This window comes from Pleurodeles waltl, chromosome 9, assembly GCF_031143425.1.
Source record: "Pleurodeles waltl isolate 20211129_DDA chromosome 9, aPleWal1.hap1.20221129, whole genome shotgun sequence".
Classification (NCBI taxonomy): Eukaryota; Metazoa; Chordata; class Amphibia; order Caudata; family Salamandridae; genus Pleurodeles; species Pleurodeles waltl.
In genome coordinates this window covers 664,876,120-664,902,733 of record NC_090448.1, presented here as the reverse complement: position 1 = coordinate 664,902,733, position 26,614 = coordinate 664,876,120, and the positions used below count along the sequence as shown (strand labels likewise).

The 26,614-nt window shown below is 48.7% G+C and overlaps 1 protein-coding gene across 5 annotated transcripts in view; it reads left to right on the top strand.

Annotated features, from left to right (window-relative positions):
- SYMPK (symplekin scaffold protein) overlaps positions 1-26,614 on the top strand; it is a 1,084,618-nt gene that overhangs the window by 922,789 nt on the left and 135,215 nt on the right. The gene's annotated exons all lie outside the window — the stretch shown is intronic.

Sequence of the window (26,614 nt, the reverse complement as noted above, 5' to 3'; positions counted from 1 at the left end):
ATTTTCCTCTGCCTCAGTCTGGATCCGTGGATTCTTGAGCAGTGCCCCATTGCGGCGTTAGGTGGCATAGATCGGCTCCGCATCTGTGAACGATATAATGTTGTGGGTCCTATATAGTTGCCACCCCGGCATGCTGACGTAATTTATTTTCTTTCTGCCTCAGCCAGCGCTGATCAGAAGAGCATCCCCATAGTCAATATTTGACTGGTCTTTTTTGAGTTTTTGTTTAATTTTTTTTAGTTATATAACTCCTGGTGTGTCGAGAATGTCCTCTAGGAAGACTGGATTCAAGCCCTGCGGTTCTTGTCATCAGGCGAGGTCTATGACGGATCCACACTTTGTGTGCCTTTGGTGTCTGGAACACAACACAAAGTCATGCCCAGAGTGCCGGGCCATGAATCCTAAGGCTTTGAACGATCAGTCAGTAAAGCTGATGGCGACCCAGTGTTCAGCTCCACGTAAGTCCCGATCTCGGTCTAAAGGAACGTCTCAGGATCGGTCGCGAAGCCCCTGATCTTCGTCCCACTCCACACCCTACGCACATTCGGGTAAGTCGAGGCATAAGAATCGAAGGCCAAACATTCTTTGACTTCACCTTATCTGTCAGCCTGCTGACGAGGAGAGAGAGTCATCGCTCGAAGCCTCCATCTGCGGAGCCTGCATCTGGGACGACTTTGCGCCTCTCCAAGATTCCGGGAGCCTGAGCAACCCCTGGTCTGCTGAAAGAATTTTGTGTGGCCATAGTTGAGCAGTCTGACTCTGCTGGCACACCTTTGGGCCCTGCGGAGTCGGAAGGGACCCCGCAGCTTTGGCTTCAGTGCAGAGGGGCACTCATGCATCCATTCCTGGATCTGAACCAGAGCAGGACATACCACTCAGACCTTTCCCATTGCCGGTTCCGACGTTGACACTCCTGGCGCCGCCCCTCCCCCTGGGTGACGCCACCCCATCCTCATTGCGACTCCGACACAGAGCCGGATGGGCGTTGTACGATGCAGAATCTGTCACTGACAGGGCCTTGCCCCATGTGTCAAATCATGAGCTTTATTATTATGGGTGAATCCTGACAGAGTTGCTTCAGCCTGGGGCTTTATTCTTTGAACCCCTGCTCCCCTTTAATGAAGCCCGTATTAATGTCCTTCTGGCGACCCAGGTTTCCGGGTGCAACATCCCAAACAAGCCTCCACTTTCTAGGGCATGTTCCCTTCCGCACCCCTGGATAGGAAATGCAAGTGCCTGGACACATTGAGAAGATGTTTTCTTCCACCAGCCTGGCATTGTGGTCGATGAACACTGCATGCCTTTTGGGCTGTTATTACCACACGCTGTGGGATGCGGTTGCGCAAGTGGGTTCACAGGTCCTGGAGGAGCCCCGGGCAAAGTTCATGGTTCGATGTGGACTGAACGTGACTGACTAATTGCGCAGAGCGGTTGCATCAACAGTGGCCCTTAGGCGCCACACCTGGTTGAGGAAGTCTGGCTTTTCTGTTGATGTCCAATCTTACCTTAAGGACATGCCCATTGATGGCACCCATCTCTTCAGGGAGGAAGCATACTCAGCGCTTCAAGGATTCTCACGCTATGGCCAGGTCCTTGGGCCTAGTGGTGGCCCCTCGTCCACCTCCTTCTACTTTTCGCCCCTTTATAGGCTATGGTGCCCAACCATGTTGTTTCCCTCTTAGCCACCATCCCACGCATGCTGCCCAGCCTTTGGGTGGCCAGGAACATGGGATCCGCTATCCTCTTGGATCAGGGAGCCAATGGTCTGGCCACTCCACTGCCTCCAAACCTTCCTAGTGCGACACTTCCCCCATCAGGGAGCAGTCAGAGGCAGGATCCGTGTAGGAAGCTGGCCTGGTGTGCTTAGGGTACTTACACATTATACCAGGTCCAGGTATCCCCTCTTAGTGAAGTGTAGGCAATATAGAAGCCAGGCTCTCTAGAGGTATCTGTGGATGGGCAGCAAAGGCTTATCCAGGAGACATGCAAAGCTCATCCAATTCCACTGTAGTCACACAGCTCTAAAGCGCATGAAAGAGAACACTCAGTTGTACAAAAATAAAGTACCTTTATTTTTGGAACACAATACCAAAAGATACTAGAAGGGCAATCCTCCAATAAGAGGTAAATAATACACCAATTATATTCACTAGTAGTCAGAAATAGGCATAGATAAGGTTAGAAAAAAGTGCAGATAGCAATAAGCAATAGTGACCCTCGAGGGACCCCAAACTATATGCTAAAAAAAATGGAATGCAAATACAGGACCCCAACCTAGGTAAGTGGAATGTGTAGAGGGGAGCTGGGGATACTAGAAAACTACAGAGGTAAGTAACACAATACCCCCCAGCGACCAGGAAAGCAGGAGTAACTCACTGGAATTTCCCCCAAACCACCCAAAAGGAAGGAAAAGAAGACACCCAGGCAAGACTGCAATAGACCAGCGGTGAATTCCTGGAGGAGACCTGTGGAGAGAGGAGACCAAGTCCAAAAGTCACAGTGGAGTCCAGGAGGATGATGATGATGAGGAGTTACTACCCACCCAGCAGTACTTGCAGGAGTTAGTCGACGGTGAGGAAGAACAGGTCAACCCTGCAGCCCTAAAGCCGGAGAAGAGTTCATGTTGGACGCAGAATATGTCCCACGCTGGAGCGAAGATTGCAGATAGGTGTCAGTGCAGGAATTCCACCAACAAGCCTTGGCAAAGGCAACTTTGCGGTTAGTAGAAAAGTGGTGCTGCCGGGGACGAGCAAGGCCCAGGAGGAGGAGTCACAGGGGACCCTCAGTGTCGCAGAGAGCACGCAGAGGCAGAACCCACAGGATGGGGGCACAGAAATCGCATAATGAGCCCACGCAGCACTACAGAAAAGGATCCCACGCTGCAGGAGAACCATGCAGAGGGCTGAGCGTCTCAAGGAGTGCTGGGGATGGAGCTACACGTCGCCTGAAGATCCTGATCGCTTAGAAGAGATGCAAACAAGCCTTGGCAGCTGCAAGAGACCCGGTGCACGGGGGTACTGTCCTGCATGGGAAGACAAGGGCTTACCTCCACCAAAGTTAGAGAGCTGGCAGAGAGGATCAAGAGGACTACTCCGGACCACCACCCTTGATGCAGGATCCACACAGCTCAGGATGAGGGGAGATCCACATAGCCGGTCATCATTGCGCTAGGTGCCTGTGGATGCAGGGGAGTGACTCTTTAACTCCAAAGGAGATTCCTTCCTCTTCTTCTTGCGCAGGCTGAAGAGATGCAGTCTTCTGAGGAATGCCTGGCCGGGGAAATGTTGCAAAGCTGGCAGGAGTTGTGGAAACAAAGTTGCAGAAGAGTCTTCTTCGTAGATTGCAGATTTGTCAGTTTCTGGAGGGTCCAGACGCAGTTCCAGTGGCCAGAAGTGGAAGTGGAGGTTGCAGATGAATGCTGCTGGAATCTTGCAAGCCGAATCTGAGGACCCACCCAAGAGAGAGACCCTAAATAGCCCTGAAAGGGGGATTCGTCACCTACCCAAGTAAGCACCTATCAGTAGGGAGCTCTGGCATCACCTACATTGCCTGGCCACTCAGGTGCTCCCAGAGTTCCCTGCCAACCTTGGAAACAAGATAGCAGGACCCAGGGACCCTCTGGAGGAGCTCTGAGCACCACCCCTGGAGTGGTAATGGACAGGGGAGTGGTCACTCCCCTTTCCATTGTCCAGTTCTCACCAGAGCAGGGACTGGGTGGCCTTGAACTGGTGTGGACTGGTTTATGCATGGAGGGCACCAAATGTGCCCTTCAAAGCATGCCAGTGGCTTGGGGAGGCTACCCCTCCCAAGCCAGTCACACCTATTTCCAAAGGGAGAGGGTGTTACCTTCCTCTCCCAAAGGAAACCGTTTGTTCTGCCTTCCTGGGCTTCATCAGATCAAGCAGCAGGAGGGGGGAAACCTGCCTGAGGAGTGGCAGCAGCTTAGGCTGCCCGGAAAACCCTGTAATGCTGTGGGTCCTCTAAGGAGCCCTCAGAGTGCATGGCATCATACTTCCAATACTGACAACAATATTGGGGTATGATTCCAACATGTTTGTTACCAAACAAGCCCAGGTTTGGAGTTACCATGATGGTGCTGGATTTAGGACACTACCTATGTCCAGTACATGCATAAAATGGCGTTCCCGCACACACACAGCCAGGAGAATGGAACTGGAGTGCAGGGGTGCCCTCACACAGGTACTTTCACCCTGCCCTCTGGGCTAGGAGGGCCTGCCATATGGGTGACTTGTAGTGACCCGGTAGTGAAAGGGTGCAGGCACCCTTTCAGTCAGGCTACAATGGCAGGCTTGCAGGACACTTTGCATTGGCTCCCTAAGGGTGGCATAATACATGCTGCAGCCCATAGGGCTCCCCTGGTACTCCAATGCCCTGGGTACCTAGGTATCATATACTAGGGACTTACATGGGGGCACCAGTATGCCAAATGTGGGGTGAAAAAGGTTCCCCCAGCCAAGTTTAAAGGAGAAAGCGTAATAACTAGGGACCTGGTTAGCAGGATCCCAGTGAACACAGTCAAACACAGGCAAAAAGTGGGGGTAACCATGCAAGAAAGGGGCTACTTTCCTACAATCTGCATTCACCTGCTCCGCTGGCAGTCCATCACGTCAGCCAGGTGGGTTTTGCAGATAGTCCAAATGGGCTATTCCCCTCCCCTTTGAGACTAACCCTCCATCCATGCCCCTGTCCTACGATCGAATGACTGAGGATCACTTGGCACTTCTTGAAGAGGAGATTACAGCTCTCTTGGCCAAGGAAGCCATGGAGAGAGGGTTCCTGTGCTAGAAATAGGTTTTGATTATCATTATAACTACTTTCTGGTGCTCAAAAAGGACAAGGGCCTCTGCCCTATCCTAGATCTTCGGTCCCTCTTTTTCTTTCTCAAGAAGAACTTCAAAATGCTCACCTTGGCTCAGTTTTTATCTGCCCTGGACCCCAGAGACGGGATGGTGGCATTGGACTTGTAGAGCGCTTATATCCTTATCCCTGTCCTGCCTGCCCGCAGACGTTACTTGCGGTTCACGGTAGGCCACAAGCACTTTCAGTTCACCACCATGCTCCCTTTTGGCCTTACTAGCCCCTCTCGTGTGTTCAAAGTGATGGCAGTGATTGCAACTCATCTGCGCAGGTTAGGAGTTTGTTTTCCCCTCTCAAGCAGCTGGCTGCTGAAGGCAGGCTCGCCCCAGGCTATTGTCTCCACCTCTGGACTACAGCGGACCTTGTGCACTCACTGGGGTTCACTATAAACATGCTGAAGTCAAACCTGACTCCCTGTCAGATGCTCCCTTTCATCAGAGCTGTTCTGTTCACAGTGCAGTTTCTGGTTTATCCTCCAGAGCAGTGAGTCCAGGATATTCAGGCTGTGATATCGATGTTTCAGCATCTATCCTGGACTTTTGTGAGAATGATTCTGAGGCTGGGCTGCTGGGCCTCACGGCCTCCTGCATCCTGCTAGTGACTCATGCCAGATGGTATATGCAGTCTGTGCAGTGGGACCTGAAGTTCCAGTGGGCGCAGCATCAGGGGACTCTAATACATGGTCCAGATCTTGGCAGAAACTGCGAGAGATCTGCAGTAGTGGCTAAGGAACCGTGATTGGGCCTGAGGCAGATCCCTCTCCCTTCCCCAACCAGATCTGAAAGTAGTGACAAATGTCACTCCGGGTATGGGGTGGCCGCCTCAGAGAGACGGAGTTTAGAGGCATCTGGTCTGCAGTAGAGTCGGTCTCCACATCAATCTGTTGGAGCTCCAGGTGATCAGACTAGCATTGAAAGCATTTCTTCCCTCTCTCAAAGTAGTGCGGTGTTACCGGATAACACCACCACCATGTGGTGCTGCAACAAGCAGGGCTGAGTGGGTTTGTGGACCCTTTGTCAAGATGCACTGCGCCTCTGGACGTGGCTGGAACATCAGGGCATTTCCAATATGGTTCAACATTTGGTGGGCTCAGCCGACAATGCTTAGTCGATCACAAATGGCCTCTCCATCCAGAGGTGACACAAGGTCTCTTTCAGCACGGGGAGAGCATTGGTTAGATCTGTTCACCTCCGCAGAGAACGCGTAATGTCAGCAGTTTTGCGTGTTCGAGTTTCCAAGGCGGCAATCGCTCTGCAACACTTCATCTTGAGTGGAACTCAGGCCTCCTGTACGCCTTTCCACCCATACCACTTCTGACCAGAGTTCTTAAGAACAACTGGGCCCTAGTAATCGTTGTGGCTTCGGACTGGGCATGAAAAGTCTGGAATCCTAAGCTACTGAATGTAGGAAAGTAGCATCTTTCTAGCATAGTTAGCCCAGCTTTTTGCCTGGTGTCAGTGTTTAGACTGTAGTACATTAAGAGTCTGCTAATCAGGACCCCAGTGTCTGTGCTTTCTCCTCTTAAGTTTAGATACATGGTAAGTTTTACACCCCGCAATTGGCATATTGGTGCACCCATGCAAGTCCCTAGTACATGGTACTTAGGTACCCAGGGCATTGATACACCAGGGGTCTCCCATGGGCTGCAGCATTGAAAACCATGCGGACTGTGTGTGCAGGTCTGCCGTTGTAGCCTGCGTGAAATGGTGCATGCTCCTTGCACTTCAGATATAATGCTTGCCTTATATCATGTTCACTGCACTTGGATGCTGTAAGTCACCCCTATGGTAGGCTCTATAGCCCAAGGGCAGGGTGCGTGGTCCTGAGTGTGTGGGCACCCCTGTATTAGCAGAGGTCCCCTACACACCCCAGACTTCATTCCCTGGGCTAAACGCGGAGAAGCCATTTTAAAGTATGTAGTGGTCACTGGTCAATACAATTAGTCCAGCTACTTAATGGCTTCACCAAACCTAGGCATAATTGGTATCAAACATGTTGAAATCATGCAACTACACCAATTCCATTGTTAGTTGCTTCATACCTTGTACTCGGGGGTTCTTAGGATCTCCCAGATCTGCCTGTACAGCCTTGCAGGCTCTGCATGCCAGCCTGTGCTGCTGCCAACCCAGGCACTGTTCTGCCCTCCTGCTGCTGAGCCTTACTTGAGTAGGGAAAAGCAGAACAAAGGGTTTCATGTAGGAGGGAGGTGTGACCTCCTCTCCTTTAGAACTAGGTGTCTCTGGGCTGGGGACGAAGTGGCCTCTCAGCGCCATCAGACTGCTTTGAAGGGCGCATGTGGTTCCCTCTTTGCATAAACCGGTTTTCAGCAGTGCAGGAACCCCCGGTTCCCGCTCTGGCACGAAACCACACAAAGGGCAGGGTAGTGGCCCACCCCCTTGTCTAGCTCCTTCCCTAGGGAGGTGGCCAGAGCTCTGCCAGGTTGCTACTTGATTCTGCCATCTTGGAAATAAGATGCGCAGAGGCCCCTGGAAGCATTGACTGGTTAAGCCAGGTGGGTGCTGTCCCTGATCCCCTCTGATAGGTGGGTCACCTCAGGTTGTGTCCAACCCCCTTTTAGTGTTACTTAAGAGCTCCCCTGAGTGTGGGGTCCCCAGATTCGTCGAGCAAGACTCTACAAGAAACTCTCTGCAAGACATCTTTTCCAGGCCTCCGGAACCACTGCTGGTCTGCCTTAGGAACTGAAACAAGACTGTATCCAGTTGGGAGGGCTCCACTGCAACATTGTTTCTCCTGCTCCTGCAAGATGTCTGCAACATCCGTGGCTGTGCATCCTCCAGGGTCATAAGGACTCTTTTTGCATCAAGAAGGAATCTCCCTTGGAGTGGAGGAGTCACTCCCCCTACATCTGCAGGCACTTTAAGACGGCAACGACTGGCTGGTGATTCCTGCTGTCCCACGGACATCGAAAGGCTCTGCATCACAGGTGGTGAGTCTGTGCCCTCCTCTGGGTCCTGCTTACTTTCTGACCAACTTGAGAGACGTGGGCCCCTGCCACTAGACTGGAACCCTGTGCACTGTTGCTGTTGACAAGGCTTGTTGACTCTTCCTCTGGGAGATCTTCAGACGCTAATAAGCCCTAGCCTTCAGCACTCTACAACTTGAAGATCAGTTTCCACTCTGCAACTCCTGCTGTGTCAGACTCCTGCTTTGTTGTGGTGCTGAGACCTCCCTCCGACTCCCTGTGCCTGCTGCCAGTGGGTCCCTATGAGGGCTCAAATGATTCCTGCTAGCTCTCTTACATGCTGAGAGCCATCCCGGACTCGCCTACAAGGGTCGAGTCTCTTGGACATTGATGGACCCCAAAAACCTGCAAACTTCTCTGCAATTTCCTGTGTGTTTGCCAGTGCTTGTTGTGGTCCTATTGACCACTGACCCTCCTGTAATCCGGCGACCGACCTGGGGCAGCTCGTGGGCGACTCAAAGGATCTTCCTACACCCCCTGGACTCCCCAGCTGGACTTCTTTCTTCACCAACCTGCAGGAACTTCACCTGTAGGAGGGTGGGCATTGCCTACCTGCACCGCCTGGACATCTACTAGTGGTCTGGACTCTGTCCCCCTTCTTTTTCAGGTTCTCCTTGTCTGGAATCCACCTTTTGGTTCCTCCGACCTGGCCCACGAGTCACAACAGCAGCTGGACTAACGACGCTCCCATTGAATGTAACAAAGGTTTCTGATGTCACTTTGCCGCTATGCACCTGGGCTCCCTGGTGTGAGCACTATCCAATCTTCCTTGTGCCAACTGGTCTCCTCAGGGTCCTCTGGGAAACGTCCTTAATCCTGAAAATTCCAACCACAACTGTCCTGTGTAAGCCTATGGGGCACTTGGTTCGATAATAAGTGTGTACCAGGCACCAGTGGGATTTCTGATACTTACCTCCCTTCCTTATTCCCCCTGCCCTTGAGATTCTAACACACTTACCTTGGTTGGGTTCCCCCATTCTTATACCACTTCCTTAGTATATGATTTACCCCCATAGAGTCCCATGTGTTTCCATGCTTTTCCTGTCTGTATCTAAGTATATTTACCTTGTGTAGATATCTTCAAGCGGAGATATACCAACGTTCGGATAGTACCAGTGTTAAAATAAAGAATACTTTATTTTTGTAACACTTGGTGTGTGTTTTTTTTTTCTTGGGTGAACATCACTGACTGACTATTGTGGTACTGTAAGTGCTTACACTCTTCCTTGATAAGCCTGAGCTGCTCTCCACAGCTACCTCTAGAGAGCTTTTGCTATCTAGGTACCAAAACACTATCAGTAAGGGTTGCCTGGACTCAGTATAGGGTGCCACACCGTAGGTGTACACCACAAACTGAGCCAGTCTCTTACACTTATCATGGCCATCAATCCTCCGATCAGACCACCCCTTCAGGAGGATCTTTTATCACAGCAGCAGGGGAGGGTTCTCCACCTGAACCTTTCCAGTCTCCTCCTCCTTGCGTGGAGAATGAGCCGCAGCAGTTGACAGATTTTGATCTGCTGCCTGAAGTCTGTAATGTTATTTTGGCAGCCAGGCATTCCTCCAACACACTGGTACACGCCTGTTGTTGGAAGAAATTTGTGGCATGGTGCACAGACAAGCCTGTTGACCCTCTCTATGTACCTCTCTGAGATCCTGTTTATCCATTCTCCGGCCCAGCAGGGCTCTGCTATGGGCAACTCTTAAAGGTTACTTATCTGCTATCTCTGCGTTTTTTAGGTTGCCTGATCAATCTTCCTTAAGTCTCCTATTGTTAATAGATTCCTTAAGGGTCTTACCCAAATGTTTCCTCCATCCCCATTCATTATGTCCCAATGGGATTTGAATTTAGTTCTGGTATTCCTAATATGTGCTCCCTTTGAGCCTCTTCATAGTTTTCTTCTCCGACTTCTAACATTGAAAACAGCCTTCCTTGTAGCTGTTACATCTGCTCGAAGGGTGAGTGAGCTGCAGGCATTGTCATCTAAACCACCCTACCTTTCCATTTATCCTGACAAAGTTGGGATTCGCACTAGGGCTTCCTTTTGGCCAAAATTAGTCACTCCCTTTCATGTAGGGCAATCCACCACTTTCCGTACTTTTTATGCACATCCTTCTAAGGAAGAGGGAGAGACTCCACCCCCTGGAGCCAAAAAGAGGGTTGGAGTTCTACCTTCATCGTGAAAAAGAGTTCCGATGGATGATCAACTCTGTCTGTTATGTGGGTGTGAAGAAAGGTCTAGCAGTGCAGAAACAGACCATCTCCCGATGGGTCATTCTCGGTATTAGAATCTGCGATGCAATGGCCAAGAAGCAACCACCTGAAGGTCTGCATGCTCATTCTACTAGAGTAACAGCTGCAACCACTGTGTTAGCATGCGGAGTTCCAGTCCTTGATATGTCAGGCGTCAATGTGGGCATCCTTGCACACATTTACGAAACACTACTTCCTGGACAGTCGGGCCTGTAGGGCCCGTTCGGTCCTGAAGGATTTTCTAGTATGATCTTGTTTCGCCAACCCACCTCCGGGGATGGTTTTGCTTGCATATGTACTAAAATTGTAAGGAATCTGCAACTAGAAGTCTCTATCAGATGACCAAGTTACTTACCTTCGGTAACACCTTACCTGGTAGAGACATATTCTCACTGCAGATTCTTTACCAACCCACCTATCGTCCCCGCACTGTGAACTGATTTCTAAGGACAAAGACTCCCTTTCAGGGATTTAGTTTTGACCCACAAGTGGTAAGTGTTCTTCATGCCTCTGTTCTTTTGACATGGAATTTGTGAAAAGAAACTGAAACCAGCGCGCCAGAGTGGCGCCTATACAGGACCTGCGATGTCCTATCAAGTGCAGATCATGCCGACGACTGGGACAGAGCTGATCAACTCCACCTAATGGTGCTCAAGGGTACTGATCAAGAGAAATCTCCAAATCCAGACTGACGCCCGAGGAAATTCAAAAGATGAGGAATCTGCAACTAGAATAATATCTCTACCAGATAAGGTATTACTTGTTCATTCAGACTTAAGATATATTACGTATGCTGTTTTGAAATAGCTCGGCCAACATTAGGAGGCCTGTGAGCACTCTCCCTTGTTGGTCTAGTTCTGAGGGCTCAAAGCAGGCCCAGGACCTCCGGGAACCTGCCCAGGTCCTGACTCTTACACACCTCAGTTTCTATTGCTGCTTTGAGCTCAGATAACCATTTAATTCCACCTACATTGCCTCCTGCTTTTCTACCTGGTCCTGCTGATCTCAGGAAGTATGAGTGGTGTGACGAGCCCATGTGTTTCACCCGTCTTACCTGGTACCACTTTCCTGCACCCAGAGCCCAGCCCATTCTTGTGCCTCAAAGAAATTAGTTGTTTCTTCATAGGTGACCCGCAGTTTTGCAAGGCAAAAAAGATTATAGTCCAGCAGTAACTCCTTCTTTTTCTGCTTGAAGGCACTGAAGGGTGGCGTCTGTCTCCCTGTACCTGCCAGGTATAGTCTGGAAATATCATGATCTTACTGGATTCATTCTTCACCTCTGACGTTCCACGTTGCTTTGAGTATCGCATCTCTGTCCAGATAATTAGGAAAGCACAGAATGCTTGAGCAGGGAGGAGCCTCAGGGGCTGGTCTGGACAGCAAGGTTCAATCGACCCTTTCTATTTAAAGCACCATGAGAGGTCCTCTTAGTGGATCCAGAATTTGCACCAGCTTGTGAAGAATTGGATAGGGTTATGATCCTCTGGTACTCCCACCAGTCTAATATTTCGATTTCTTCTACCCTTTCTGCCAAGACTTTGCTGGCCCTCTGAGGTTGTTCATCACTGCTTTAATAGACTGGAGGAGGTTGTCTGTCAAATTGAGCTCTCCACCTCCATGACTTGATCAGCAGTGTTTTGTGGATCCATGTAGCACATTGAGATATCCATATGGACCTCCTCAATCCTTTTGTCAAGAGAAGAGTGTCTCTACTACCTTGCAAGGTATTGTTCATGGCCTCTTTTATGGGGGTCTGCTTCTTCATTTAACTCGACCGCGTGGTGTCTGGTTGTCCCAGGCCTTTTCTGCATTGTTGAGACATACTTTGACTTTAATTATGACTGCAGAGTTCAGGTGCCACTGCTGCAGGCAGTACCCCCGAAAAGGCTGGACATACAACACACAGGTAGGAGAGGCGCTCGTTAGGTGGGGTTAGCAGTAGATCGGAATGCAGATTCTTCCAGAAACAGAAGAAAGGATGATATACAGGTATTTTTTATCAGTTTTCATTCCAAGTCTGGTAAATCTCAGTTTCCAGCCTCCAATAGCATTCCAAAGTGTGGATAGAATAAGATAAAGCTCACTAACAGAGACTTATCCAGGTCAGTTTTAGTGTACCTATTACATCATCAATGTGCACAGATAACTCTCCAGGAGGTGAAACAGCATGCCCCATACACTTAACAAAGGGCAGAAATTTAACTTGTAAATTGTTCTTACGAAACCAATCCACTTAGAAAGAAACTTCTAGCCTTATCCTCCCTTCTGCAGCAAAATGACATCAGATATGTCAGAACAAGAAAATTGCATGAACCATAAGACTTCCTTGGAAAACACAGCAATAGAAATACCAATGGCATCTCTGGACAAGGAGAGAGACAATGCAATTAACCTACCCGATAGGTATGACTGTAGCTACACAGAATCAACTACAGCTCACCTGATAAATAGATATTTCACAGAATATAAACTTGCAGCTCTTCATATAGAGTCAGAACGTGGAGGATCAAATCAAGGAGATTGTGAGGAGATGGGGTGTATTATATGGTGTGGTTGGTTGTGCGGTCTCACCGATGCTGTACATGCTTCCAGGATGCTGTGTAAGTATGTGGTCGATGGTGATCTCCCTGCAGGCACTCCTCTGTCAAACAAGGATTGTGCAGGAGTCCTGGTTGCAGGGTCAATGTCCCACGAGGTCCTCTTTGGTCTGGCTGAAGTACAGTTGTCACTGGGCTTCAAGTTGCCTGGTGTCCTGATCACAGGCCAATCCTTCCTGGGTTAATAACACATCTTCTGAGGTTTCCAGCAGCTCTGACAGCACTCCCAAGCTCAGAAAACTCTGGTGCAACTCTGTGTTTTGTGGTCTTGGTCACCCGGTGCTGCCCGGCAGCAGTGGGAGTGGCTTGGAGCCTTTGGGGCTACCAACTTGCCCCACTAGGCTTCTTCAGTTGTTGTGTCCCTACGGTGCAAACATGAGGCCAGTCGGCTGGCCCTTGGAATCTCTTGAATTTGCTGGGCTCTGGAGACAGCTTTTCCTTAAGCAAGACACACCAGACACAGTACCTTCATATTCGCTAGCCAGCAGGTGCAGTCTTCTTCAGTGCAGCCTCTTTGCTGATCCCTTGGTGTAGCAAGGCAGCCTTCCTTTGGTACTCCTACCAGTTGGTAGAGATTTGAGGTATGGGTGGCAGGGGTGCCTTTTTGTATGCCCTGAAAATACCATCAGTGCAGGATGCAGTCAATAGCCACTGGGCTAACAGGTTTTGCAGTGTGAGTCTTTTCTGGATTTGCATTCTTTGCATTATTCCGTCATCTAGAGGTTGGGTCTGGAATTCTCCAACTTTTTCGTCTTCTTTATTCCTTTGTTTGTTTTCTGTTGTTGGTGTTTGGCGTCAACGGATATGCCCATTTGGTTATTCCTTTGACATCACATCTCTTCTGGAAGCTCCCACCTTTGGTCGCCATCTTCAGGTTCTGTTTTTTCCACTGTTTGGTCTGGGAGCCTGCTGAAGACTCTTCAATACTGGGAAGATGTTTTGGGAAGAATATTGAGAAAATCGTCAAAGTTCATTTGAGTTGTTGACCATCACTGGCATAGAGGTAATAAAGGACTATTCGGAGATCGCTGAATTATTTTCAAGGGTCTATCTACGGGACTGGACAGAGCAGATACCATTCTAGTTCTGCAAGAAATGCCACCACAAGTTCTTACAAAAAGAAAAGCACTCAGTCTTCAATCTTTGCCTTTCTATCGACCACCCAAGGGAGGACTCCAATCTCTTCTCGGTCTTCACGTCGAAGACTCTGAGGGTGAGAGAGAGAGAGAGAGAGACAGTTGTTAGCCCATCACAGCATGCAGGGCCAACAGACACCATCCCTAAGGGACCTGGGTCTCTCGTGAAGAGGAGGAGAATGTTACTGGAGCAGCTGAGAGACTTCAGAGGTAGAACTTAAAATCGTCGATGTTGAAGGTCAGACAACCAAAAAGTCAGACCAGAGGTGAGAATCATTGGCCTCAAAAACTGCCTGAGTCACAAAAATCGGACTCAAGGGCGTCAAAGGGAGCCTCAGCGTTGAAGCTTTGCCGACTGCAGGCACGTCCTGAGACAGAGCCCCTCTGATCCCTCGAAGGAGACTGCAGGAGGGTGCAAGAAATACAGGTGGTCGAAAGATGGTTGAGGAAAAGATGCTTCAGCATCGAAAACAGGCCATGAGCAGAACACCAAAGCTCGACAACCACTTCGTCTTCAAAGGACTCTTTGACATCAAAGAGAAAGAGACCAAGTCTCAGCGCCAAAAAAAAGGTGGCAGAGAGAGATTGAAAGAAGAAATAGCCACGCTCTTCCTGAAAAAGAAAGAGTTTGACAGAAGTCTGATGGAGTTTCGAGTACCTCAAAAGACTGACACCAAAAGAACACACAGAGAAAAAGGTCAAGAAAATAGAGCATCCCCTTACTCCAGGGCCGAAGAAGAGGAAGAAGACCTTTTCTATGAGGAAGAGGAGGAACAGATGATGGAGACATACCATAGCTCGAAGGCCAAGTATGTAGAGCAGTGGCAGGATCTGGACACAGACTTCTTTGAAGGTGTGGATAGTTATCCCTCGAGTCCTTAGCCCCTTAAACATCAGCATGTACAATCGGGTCATCAAACAGGCAGCAGACAGGTATGTGGTATAACTTGAATAAGAAAAACCTCAATTGTGGTTCGCACTGGGAAATCTGACGCCAACGTTGTAGAAAGCTGGCTCTGCATATACTATATCAAAATGAGATATAGTGTGCACAGAGTCCAGGGGTTCCCCAAGAGGTTTGACAGAGGCAATAATAGGTAATACAAATGCTCTATTTGTGGTAATGTGGTCGAGCAGTTAGGCTTAGAGGGTAGTGTTAAGCATTTGTTGTACACATTCAAGCAGTTAATGAGAATACACACACTCAATGACTTAACTCCAGGCCAATAGGTTTTATATAGAAAAATATTATTTTCTTAATTTATTTTAGAACCACAAGATTCAAAGTGCAGGTAAGTACATTAAATGTAAGGTATTTGGCATAGCTATAGTTAGAACTTTGAACCAAAAGAGAAATGTACACAGTTTTTCATAAAATGGCAATAAGCTATTTTAAAAGTGGACACTGCAAAATTCAACAGTTCCTGGGGGAGGTAAGTACAGTTTGATTAATATGGTAAGTAAAGCACTTACAAGTTTAGTCTCCGGGACATAGGTAGCCCACCGTTGGGGGTTCATGTCAACCCCAAACACCCCGAACCAGCAACACAGGGCCGGTCAGGTGCAGAGGTCAAAGAGGAGCCCAAATAACATAGGCGCCTATGGAGACACGGGGTGCTCTGGTTCCAGTCTGCTGGCAGGTAAGTACCCCTGTCCTTTGGGTGCAGACCTGGGGAGTTTAATAGAGCACTGGGGGGGCCCCAAGTAGTCCCACAAAACACACCCTCAGCGGCACAGGGGCGGCCGGGTGCAGTGGGCAAACAGGGCGTTGGGTTTGTAATAGAATTCAATGGAGGGACCCGGGGGTCACTCAGACGTTTCAGGCAGGACACAGGGGGGCTTCTCGGGCCAGCCACTGGCTGGGCAAGGGTGCTGGCCACTGCTGCACCGGTGGTCAGTTTTCACAGACCTGGGGGCTGCGGGTACAGTGCTTCTCCAGGTGTCTGACATCTTCGTCCCGTGCAGTCGCAGTCAGGGAGATCCTCAGGATTCCCTCTGCAGGCGTCGTCGTGGGGGTGCAGAGAAGTTAGCCCAGGGCGGACACGTCGTCTGAGTCGCCTGGTGATCTTCTGAGTCGTTGGTTTCTCTGGACACGGGCCAAGGGCGTCGGGTGGAGAGTGGTGGGGACTCACACTTCTGGAGTTAGGTGGGAGTCCCTTTAAAGATGGTTTCTTCTTTCTTTGGCTGGACAGGTCTGCTGTCCACTGGAGTTCTTGATCCTTTGTAGTTGCAGGGCAGACCTCTGAGTCGGCATAGGTTGCTGGGCCCGCTGGCTGCATCGCTGGTGCAGGTTCTCTGAAGTTGGAGACAGGCTGGTAGGGCTGGGACCTAAGCAGTTGTTGTCTTCCTTCTTCTCTACGGGGTTTTTCAACTAGGCAGTCCTTGTTTGTAGGTCGTCCGGAATCTGAAATCCTGGCTTCAGGGTCACCCCTACATACTGAATTTAGGGGGGTGTTAGGGTCACAGGGCAGTAGCCAATGGCTACTGTCCTTCAGGGTGGTTACACCCTCCTTGTACTCCCTCCCTTTGGGGAGGGGAGCACATCCCTATCCCTATTGGGCTAAATCCTCCAAACCAAGATGGAGGATTTCTCAAGGAAGGGGGTCACTTCAGCTCTGGTCATCTTAGGGGTGGACCTGGCTGACGGGGTGACTCCTCCTTGTTTTTCTCATTATCTCCCCGGACTTGCCACCAAAAGTGGGGGCTGTGTCCGGGGGTGGGCATCTCCACTGGCTGGAGTGCCCTGGGGTGCTGTAACACCAGGCTTGAGCCTTTGAGGCTCACCGACAGGTGTTACAGTTCCTGCAGGGGGAGGTGTGAAGCACCTCCACCCAGGACAGGCTTTGTTTCTCACCCCATGCGGTCAGAAACTCGTCTGGAAGTGGCAGGCTGGCACAGACCAGTCAGTCTCACAATAACAGTGGAGCTGGCATACAGGGGGCATCTCTAAGATGCCCTCTGTGTGCATTTCTCAATAAATCCCACACTGGCATCAGTATGGGTTTATTGTGCTGAGACGTTTGATCCCAAACTTCTCAGTATTCACTGTTGCCATTATGGAACTGTGGAGTTCGTTTTTGACAAGCTCCCAGACCATATACTCAGTATGGCTACCCTGCACTTAAAATGTCTAAGAATTGACTTAGATACTGTAGGGGCATAGTGCTCATGCAGCTATGCCCTCACCTGTGGTATAGTGCACCCTGCCTTAGGGCTGTAAGGTCTGTTAGAGGGGTGACTTACCTATGCCACAGGCAGTGGGTTGTGGGCATGGCACTCTGAGGGGAGTGCCATGTCGACTTAGTCTTTTTCTCCATACCAGTACACACAAGCTGTGAGGCAGTGTGCATGTGCTGAGTGAGGGGTCCCCAGGGTGGCATAATATATGCTGCAGCCCTTAGGGACCTTCCCTGGCCACAGGGCCCTTGGTACCAGGGGTACCTTTTACAAGGGACTTAACTGTGTGCTAGGGCTGTGCCAATTGTGGAGATAAAGGTACAGTTTTAGGGAAAGAACACTGGTGCTGGGGCCTGGTTAGCAGGGTCCCAGAACACTTTCAAACAAAGCTGGCATCAACAAAAGGTAAACATTTAGGGGTAACCCTGCCAACAGAGGCATTTTCCTACAAACGTAAACTAGGAATCAATTTTTTCCAATGCTACCTTGTGTCCTAGACCAGGGAAGAGAAGCCTTTAAAGAACCTGACACTTGTCGGGCTGTGACTCTGAGGGCAAAGAAGAAGTACAAACATTATTCAAAAGAACCAGCTTACATAAAGGGCACTGTTCCTGAGGATTCCATCATAGTGTCCACTGCAAGAAAGAGGGCCAACATTCCATCAACTGTAGGGCCACAAGAGGATGGAGTTCATAGGAAGGAAATTTGAGCGTAGCGAAGCTAACCAGTGCTCAATCACAAATTCCAGTGCCTTTTTAAAACGATGTGTACAGCAGCACTGGGACGAAAGTGAAGAGCTGATGAAGCACCTCCCTCAGCAATACAGGAAAAGGACAGTGCATTTAGTGAACAGTGGCAACAACATTGCCAAAACGTCTAAAATCAGCATTGGAGGCAATGGATACATCTAGCCGACAAATCATTATGGGCATAACACTCAGGAGGCATTCATGGCTGAGAATCTCAGGATTTAAGCCAGATGTACAGGCCAGCATTCTCAACACCCCGCTCCATGGTGAGCAGTTGTTTGGCAGTACGGTAGATGACAAACTCAACCAGTTTAAAGGGGACAAGAAAGTGGCAAAATCAATGTGAGCATTGCAGTTTTGTGGAGGAGTGTGCAGGGGAGCAGCACCATCCCTCTGGCCAACAGGGAAAGGTAGTTTCCAGGCAGGAACTTCACACCAAGGCTTTCAAGGAAGCAGCCAAACAAGTTCAACTCAGCAAGCTTAGCAATATGAAGAGCAAATCCCTCAGTCATTTTGTGGAATAGACAAAGAAAGGGGTCAACCTCAAAGGGGAGGATCTACTCCCACACAACAAGGGACTGTGCAAAGATAACAGAACTCTCACAGACACCATCATTGAGAGGTAATGACAAGGAATAAGATCTCCTACACACCCCTGTAAGAGGCAGAATGAAAGACTTCCTTCAGAAGTTGAGAACAATGTCAAACAAATGGATACTGAACTTAATTCAATTTGGATATTGCATAGAATTTGAAAAATTCCCACCATCAAAGGTATAAAAGAAAAAGGTCTGTTCCCAAGAAGAAACAGCACGTCTGCTCGAGGAGGTGAAGGAATTGGTGGGGAAAAAGGCAATAGCAAGAGTCCCAAGACAAGAAATCATCAAGGTAAACTACTCAACTTATTTTCTATTTCCCAACGTAGACTGCTCTCTACAAACAATTCTGGACACCAGGTATATAAATATATTAATAAAGACACACATAATCAAAATGACTACATTGCAAGAGGTAATCTCTCAATTACAAGTAGGAGATTATATGGCAACAGTAGACTTAAGACACCTAATTGCACATCTCAATAAATGAGGAACACAGAAAATACCTATAGTTTGCGGTAAAGAGAAATTCACTACCAGTTCATAGTACCAGCATTTGGGATAAAACCACCCCCTAGGTTGTTAACCAAGTGTCTAGCAGCAGCACTCCTCAGAAGGCAAGGCATACATGTTTCCTCTATTTAGACTGGATAGTAAGAGCAAATTCTTACAACAAGTGCAAAGAAAACATGCAACAGGTAATAAAGACTCTGTTTTCATTAGGAATCTAGATAAACATAGACAAGTCATATCCACAACCAGAACAAATAACTATATGTTCGATGGCATCTGTCGCTGTAGATACACATGTTGTGCATAGCCCGCCATCTGGTGTTGGGTCGGAGTGTTACAAGTTGTTTTTCTTCGAAGAAGTCTTTCGAGTCACGGGACCGAGGGACTCCTCCTCTTTGTCTCCATTGCGCATGGGTGTCGACTCCATCTTCGATTGTTTTCTTTCCGCCATCGGGTTCGGACGTGTTCCTTTCGCTCCGGGTTTCGGAACGGAAAGTTAGCTTAAAATCGGAAAATTACGTCGGTATTGTTGCGTTCGGGATCGGATTAGATAGCATCGACATCGAATCGATACGATAACATCTCCGTTGCCCTTCGGGGTAGTTTTCGATCCCCCGTCGGGGCCTGGTCGGCCCGACCGCGTGTGACATCGACGCTGATGGAACGGACCCCGTTCCGATTCTGTCCTAAATGCCACAACAAATACCCATATACAGACCAACATTCGGTCTGTAACCTGTGCCTGTCGCCTGAGCACAGGGAAGAAACTTGTGAGGCCTGTCGTGCGTTCCGGTCCCGAAAAACGCTCCGTGACCGCCGAGCCAGAAGACTGCAAATGGCGTCCACGCCGACAGGACACCGAGAATTTGAGGAACAAGAAGAAGTAGAAGCCTTCTCGATCCATGAATCGGACTCGGACGAATTCGACGACCATGAAACAGTGAGTAAGACGTCGAAGATAGCACATAAGAAAACTGACAAGGCCCAGGGGACGCCACTGCCATCAGGCCATGGCTCAACCCATAAAATCGGTGACCGACCATCGGCACCGAAGAAGGCCGAAATAGTGCCGAGATCGTCCGACTTGGGTCGAGACACAGGCACCCAGCCATCTCGGGACCGAGATAGTGCTGCCGGCAAAGATCGACGCCGGATAGCGGAGCCGAAGCTGCTCGACGCAGAGACAGCGGCACTGAGGAGGATCGACGCCGAGAGGGTTCGACTCCAAAAAAGAGAAAAATCGCCTCGGAGCCGAAAAAGAGCGTGGACATAGTTTCGGTGCCAAAACGACCCGCAACCGAGCCAACTACCGGTTCCTATTCAGACGAACAATCACTGTCCTCTCAAATGCGAAAGCATAGATTCGAGGAGGAATTACAATCCACCGAGGTGGACCACACTCAAAAACGGATTTTTATACAGAGTGGAACAGGGAAAATAAGCACCCTTCCCCCTATTAGGAGGAAGAGGAGACTTGAATTCCAACAAGAACAAGCACCACAAACAAAACTGGTGAAGAAGGTAACTCCGCCACCCTCTCCTCCACCTGTAGCTCACATTTCACCGGCACAGACTCCGTCACATTCACCGGCTCACACCACCTTAAGCCAAGGTGACCAGGACCAAGATGCTTGGGACTTATACGACGCCCCAGTGTCGGACAACAGTCCAGAGGCGTATCCTACAAAGCCCTCACCACCAGAAGACAGCACAGCATATTCACAAGTGGTGGCTAGAGCAGCAGAGTTCCACAACGTGTCTCTACACTCGGAGCCTGTCGAGGATGACTTCCTCTTCAACACCCTCTCTTCCACACATAGCACCTACCAAAGCCTGACTATGCTCCCAGGAATGCTAAGGCACGCAAAGGACATATTCAAAGAGCCTGTCAAGAGTAGGGCAATAACATCGAGGGTGGAAAAGAAATATAAAGCACCTCCCACAGACCCAGCTTTCATCACCTCACAACTGCCACCAGATTCGGTTGTGGTAGGGGCAGCTCGCAAGAGAGCAAACTCTCACACATCGGGCGATGCACCACCCCCAGATAAGGAGAGCCGCAAGTTCGATGCAGCCGGTAAAAGGGTCGCAGTACAGGCTGCAAACCAGTGGCGCATCGCTAACTCTCAAGCGCTCCTAGCGCGATATGACAGAGCCCACTGGGACGAGATGCAACACCTCATTGAGCATCTACCCACAGAACTGCAAAAGAGGGCGAAACAAGTGGTTGAGGAGGGCCAAAACATCTCCAATAACCAGATACGCTCCTCTATGGACGCAGCGGACACAGCAGCAAGAACAATTAACAGGGCAGTAACCATACGAAGGCACGCGTGGCTACGAACATCTGGTTTTAAACCAGAGATACAGCAGGCGGTGCTCAATATGCCATTCAGTGAGCAACAATTGTTCGGACCTGAAGTGGACACGGCAATTGAGAAGCTAAAAAAGGACACTGACACTGCAAAAGCCATGGGCGCGCTCTACTCCCCGCAGAGCAGAGGCACTTTCAACACCTTCCGCAAGTCAACCTTTAGAGGGGGGTTTCGGGGTCAAGCCACACAAGCCAGTACCTCACATTCAACACCGTCCACCTACCAGGGACAGTACCAAAGGGGAGGCTTTCGGGGCCAGTACAGAGGAGGACAATTCCCTAGAAGCAGGGGAAAATTTCACAGCCCCAAAACACCTACAACCAAACAGTGACTCACACGTCACTCATCCCCTCCACACAACACCAGTGGGGGGAAGAATAAGTCAGTATTACCAAGCGTGGGAGAAAATAACAACAGACACTTGGGTCTTAGCAATTATCCAACATGGTTATTGCATAGAATTTCTACAAATCCCTCCAAACATACCACCAAAAACACAGAATATATCAAAACAACATTCGGACCTCCTAGAAATAGAAGTTCAGGCATTACTGCAAAAGAACGCAATAGAACTGGTACCAGATACACAAACAAATACAGGGGTTTACTCACTGTACTTTCTAATGCCAAAGAAGGACAAAACACTGAGACCAATCCTAGACCTCAGAACACTAAATACATACATCAAATCAGAACACTTTCACATGGTCACGCTACAGGAAGTGTTACCATTGCTAAAGCAGCAAGATTACATGACAACCTTAGATCTCAAAGACGCGTATTTCCACATACCAATACATCCGTCGCACAGAAAATACCTAAGGTTCGTATTCAAAGGAATACATTACCAATTCAAAGTATTGCCGTTCGGTTTAACAACTGCACCAAGAGTCTTCACAAAATGCCTAGCAGTAGTGGCTGCACACATCAGAAGGCAGCAAATACACGTATTCCCGTATCTAGACGACTGGATAATCAAGACCGACTCACTGACAAGGTGCTCACACCACACAGATCAGGTCATACAAACCCTCTACAAACTCGGTTTCACCATCAACTATGCGAAATCACACATTCTGCCGTGCAAGGTACAACAATACCTAGGAGCGACAATAGACACAACAAGGGGAATAGCCACTCCAAGTCCACAAAGGGTTCAAAATTTCCAAAAGATTATACAACGCATGTATCCAACACAAAGAATACAGGCGAAGATGATATTACAACTCCTAGGCATGATGTCCTCATGCATAGCCATTGTCCCAAACGCAAGGTTGCACATGCGTCCCTTACAACAGTGCCTAGCATCACAATGGTCACAAGCACAGGGTCAGCTTCTAGATCTGGTGTTGATAGACCGCCTAACATACCTCTCGCTTCTATGGTGGAACAATATAAATTTAAACAAAGGGCGGCCTTTCCAAGACCCAGTGCCACAATACGTGATAACAACAGATGCTTCCATGACAGGGTGGGGAGCACACCTCAATCAACACAGCATACAAGGACAATGGGACGTACATCAAAGAAAGCTGCATATAAATCACCTCGAACTACTAGCAGTTTTCCAAGCATTAAAAGCATTTCAACCAATCATAACTCACAAATACATTCTTGTCAAAACGGACAACATGACAACAATGTATTATCTAAACAAACAGGGGGGGACACACTCGACACAGCTGTGCCTTCTGGCACAAAAAATATGGCAATGGGCAATTCACAACCACATTCGCCTAATAGCACAGTTTATTCCAGGGATCCAGAATCAACTTGCAGACAATCTCTCTCGAGATCACCAACAGGTCCACGAGTGGGAAATTCACCCCCAAATTCTAAACACTTACTTCAAACGTTGGGGAACACCTCAAATAGACTTATTTGCAACAAAGGAGAACGCAAAATGCCAAAACTTTGCATCCAGATACCCACACAGGCAGTCTCAAGGCAATGCCCTATGGATGAACTGGTCAGGGATATTTGCGTACGCTTTTCCCCCTCTCCCTCTCCTTCCATATCTAGTAAACAAATTGAGTCAAAACAAACTCAAACTCATACTGATAGCACCAACATGGGCAAGACAACCATGGTACACAACACTGCTAGACCTATCAGTAGTACCCCACGTCAAGTTGCCCAACAGGCCAGATCTGTTAACACAACACAAACAACAGATCAGGCATCCAAACCCAGCATCGCTAAATCTAGCAATCTGGCTCCTGAAATCCTAGAATTCAGACACTTAAACCTCACACAAGAATGTATGGAAGTCATAAAGCAAGCTAGAAGACCATCCACTAGACACTGCTATGCAAGCAAATGGAAAAGGTTTGTTTGCTACTGCCATCATAATCAAATTCAACCATTACACGCATCTCCAAAGGATGTAGTGGGTTACTTACTACACTTACAAAAATCGAACCTGGCCTTCTCTTCCATTAAAATACACCTCGCAGCAATATCTGCATACCTGCAGATTACCCATTCAACTTCACTATTTAGGATACCTGTCATTAAAGCGTTTATGGAAGGCCTCAAAAGAATTATACCACCAAGGACACCACCTGTTCCTTCATGGAACCTCAACATCGTCTTAACAAGACTCATGGGTCCGCCCTTTGAACCTATGCATTCTTGCAAAATACAATTCCTAACCTGGAAAGTTGCATTTCTCATCGCCATCACATCTCTAAGAAGAGTAAGTGAAATTCAGGCGTTTACAATACAAGAACCTTATATCCAACTACACAAAAATAAAGTAGTCCTAAGGACCAATCCACATTTTTGCCAAAGGTTATTTCACCGTTCCACCTAAATCAAACGGTAGAGCTACCAGTGTTCTTCCCACAGCCAGATTCCATAGCTGAAAGGGCACTACATACATTAGACGTCAAAAGAGCACTAATGTACTACATCGACAGAACTAAAAACATCAGAAAAACTAAACAACTGTTTATTGCATTTCAAAAACCTCACGCAGGAAACCCAATATCGAAACAGGGTATAGCCAGATGGATAGTTAAGTGCATCCAAATCTGCTACCTTAAAGCAAAAAGACAACTGCCCATTACACCAAGGGCACACTCAACCAGAAAGAAAGGCGCTACCATGGCCTTCCTAGGGAATATTCCAATGCACAAAATATGTAAGGCAGCCACATGGTCTACGCCTCACACATTTACCAAGCACTACTGTGTAGACGTGCTATCCGCACAACAATCCACAGTAGGTCAAGCCGTACTAAAAACCTTATTTCAGACTACTTCCACTCCTACAGGCTGAGCCACCGCTTTTGGGGAGATAACTGCTTACTAGTCTATGCACAACATGTGTATCTACAGCGACAGATGCCATCGAACTGAAAATGTCACTTACCCAGTGTACATCTGTTCGTGGCATCAGTCTCTGAAGATTCACATGTGCCCACCCACCTCCCCGGGAGCCTGTAGCCGTTTGGAAGTTAGCTTCAACTTTGTACATTTGTAAATATATTAAATCTTAAATAGGTACATACTTATTCCCTCCATTGCATGGGCACTATTACTAACAAACAACTCCTACCTCACCCTCTGCGGGGAAAACAATCGAAGATGGAGTCGACGCCCATGCGCAATGGAGACAAAGAGGAGGAGTCCCTCGGTCCCGTGACTCGAAAGACTTCTTCGAAGAAAAACAACTTGTAACACTCCGACCCAACACCAGATGGCGGGCTATGCACAACATGTGAATCTTCAGCGACTGATGCCACGAACAGATGTACACTGGGTAAGTGACATTTTCATTCTGTGAGTTATCCATTCATGGGAAGGTGTTTCCTAATAAAAAGAACACAATCATTGATTACGAAGACTCTGTTTTACCAGAATGGGCAAGCTCTGACAGTGAGAGTAGTGGGTAAACTACTAGGGAAAATGACAATAGATTCCCATAATCCCATATGCAAGACTTCACATGAGACAAACTCAGGAATGTTTACAGAGCCGATGGTCACAAGTGACAGGGAGTTGGGAAGATCTAGTGTTTGTCATGTAATGAATACCGGAGGAAATAGTGTGGTGGAACAGAACGTATGTAACTCAAGGCATGACATTTCAGCAACCAACAGTAATAATTTTGACAGATGCCTCACATAGGCTGGGGAGTCCACATGAATTCTCTCTCAGAGAAGTTTGGAAGGAATGGAATGTGATAAAACACATCAACATGCTAGACCTGAAAACAGTATTCCTAGCCTTAACCCCTTGGGTGCCTTGGACGAGCTGGTCTCGCCCTCAGCCGCGGTTGCTGTGTGCTGAGGACGAGACCAGCTCTTCCTGCACCAATGAGCCTCCCATCCAGCCCCACCTTCCAGGGCAGGGATGGAAGGGGAATCGCTTCCCCTTCCATTGTGAAGTGATTCAGCTGCAAAAATGCCCTCTAGGCACCAGGGGGGCAATTAATTATTATGCCTTTTCTGCCCCCCCCCCCCACCCTCACCCTCCCGGGCCCGTTTAAATTAGCAGAAGCCACTAGACACCTGGGATCATTTAAAAAAAAAAATTAAACGTGGGGAGCGACCCCTTGGGCAAGGACTGCTCCCCTGGGGGACGTTTAATTATTAGGCCTTTTCTGCCCCCCCCCCCCCCCTGAGTTCAGATCAGCCTATTTAAATTAGGCCAATCTGCCCCCTGGAGGGACAGAAGCCACTAGACACATTTTTTAGATGTGGGAAGCGATCCCTTAGGCAAGGGTCGTTCCCCTGGGGCAAAGTCTGTTTAGGCCATTACTGCCCCGCTTGGGGGCAGATCGGCCTATTTTTCTTAGGCCAATCTGCCCCAAGGGGGGTATATACCACTAGACACCAGGTATTTCTTATTTGGATGTCAATTTCATGCAAGGAGAGCAATCCCAAGGCAGGGGTCGCTCCCATGGGGAGCAAGTATATTTTAGGCCATTTCTGCCCCTCTTGGGGGCAGGTCGGCTTATTTTTATTAGGCCGATCTGTCCCCAAGTGGGGCAGAAACCACTAGGCTCCAGAGATTTTTATTTTTTTACAGATGGGAAGCAAACCATTAGGCAAGGATCGCTCTGCGGGGTGGGGGGGGTAATTTATTTTAAGTCATTTCTGCCCCCCTTGTGGGCAGATCGGGCTATTTCTATTAGGCTGATTTGCCCCAGGCGGGGCAGAAACCACTTAGGCACCAGGAATTGGAATGTGTGTGTTGTTTGGTGGGGCAGACCCTTTGGCAAGGGTCGCTCCCCATGGGGGCACATTACTGTTGGTCATTTCTGCCCCCCTTGGGGGCAGATCGGCCTATTTCTGGAAGGAGAAAAGCCCAGCAGAGACTAGGGAAGAAACATTTTTTTATTTTTA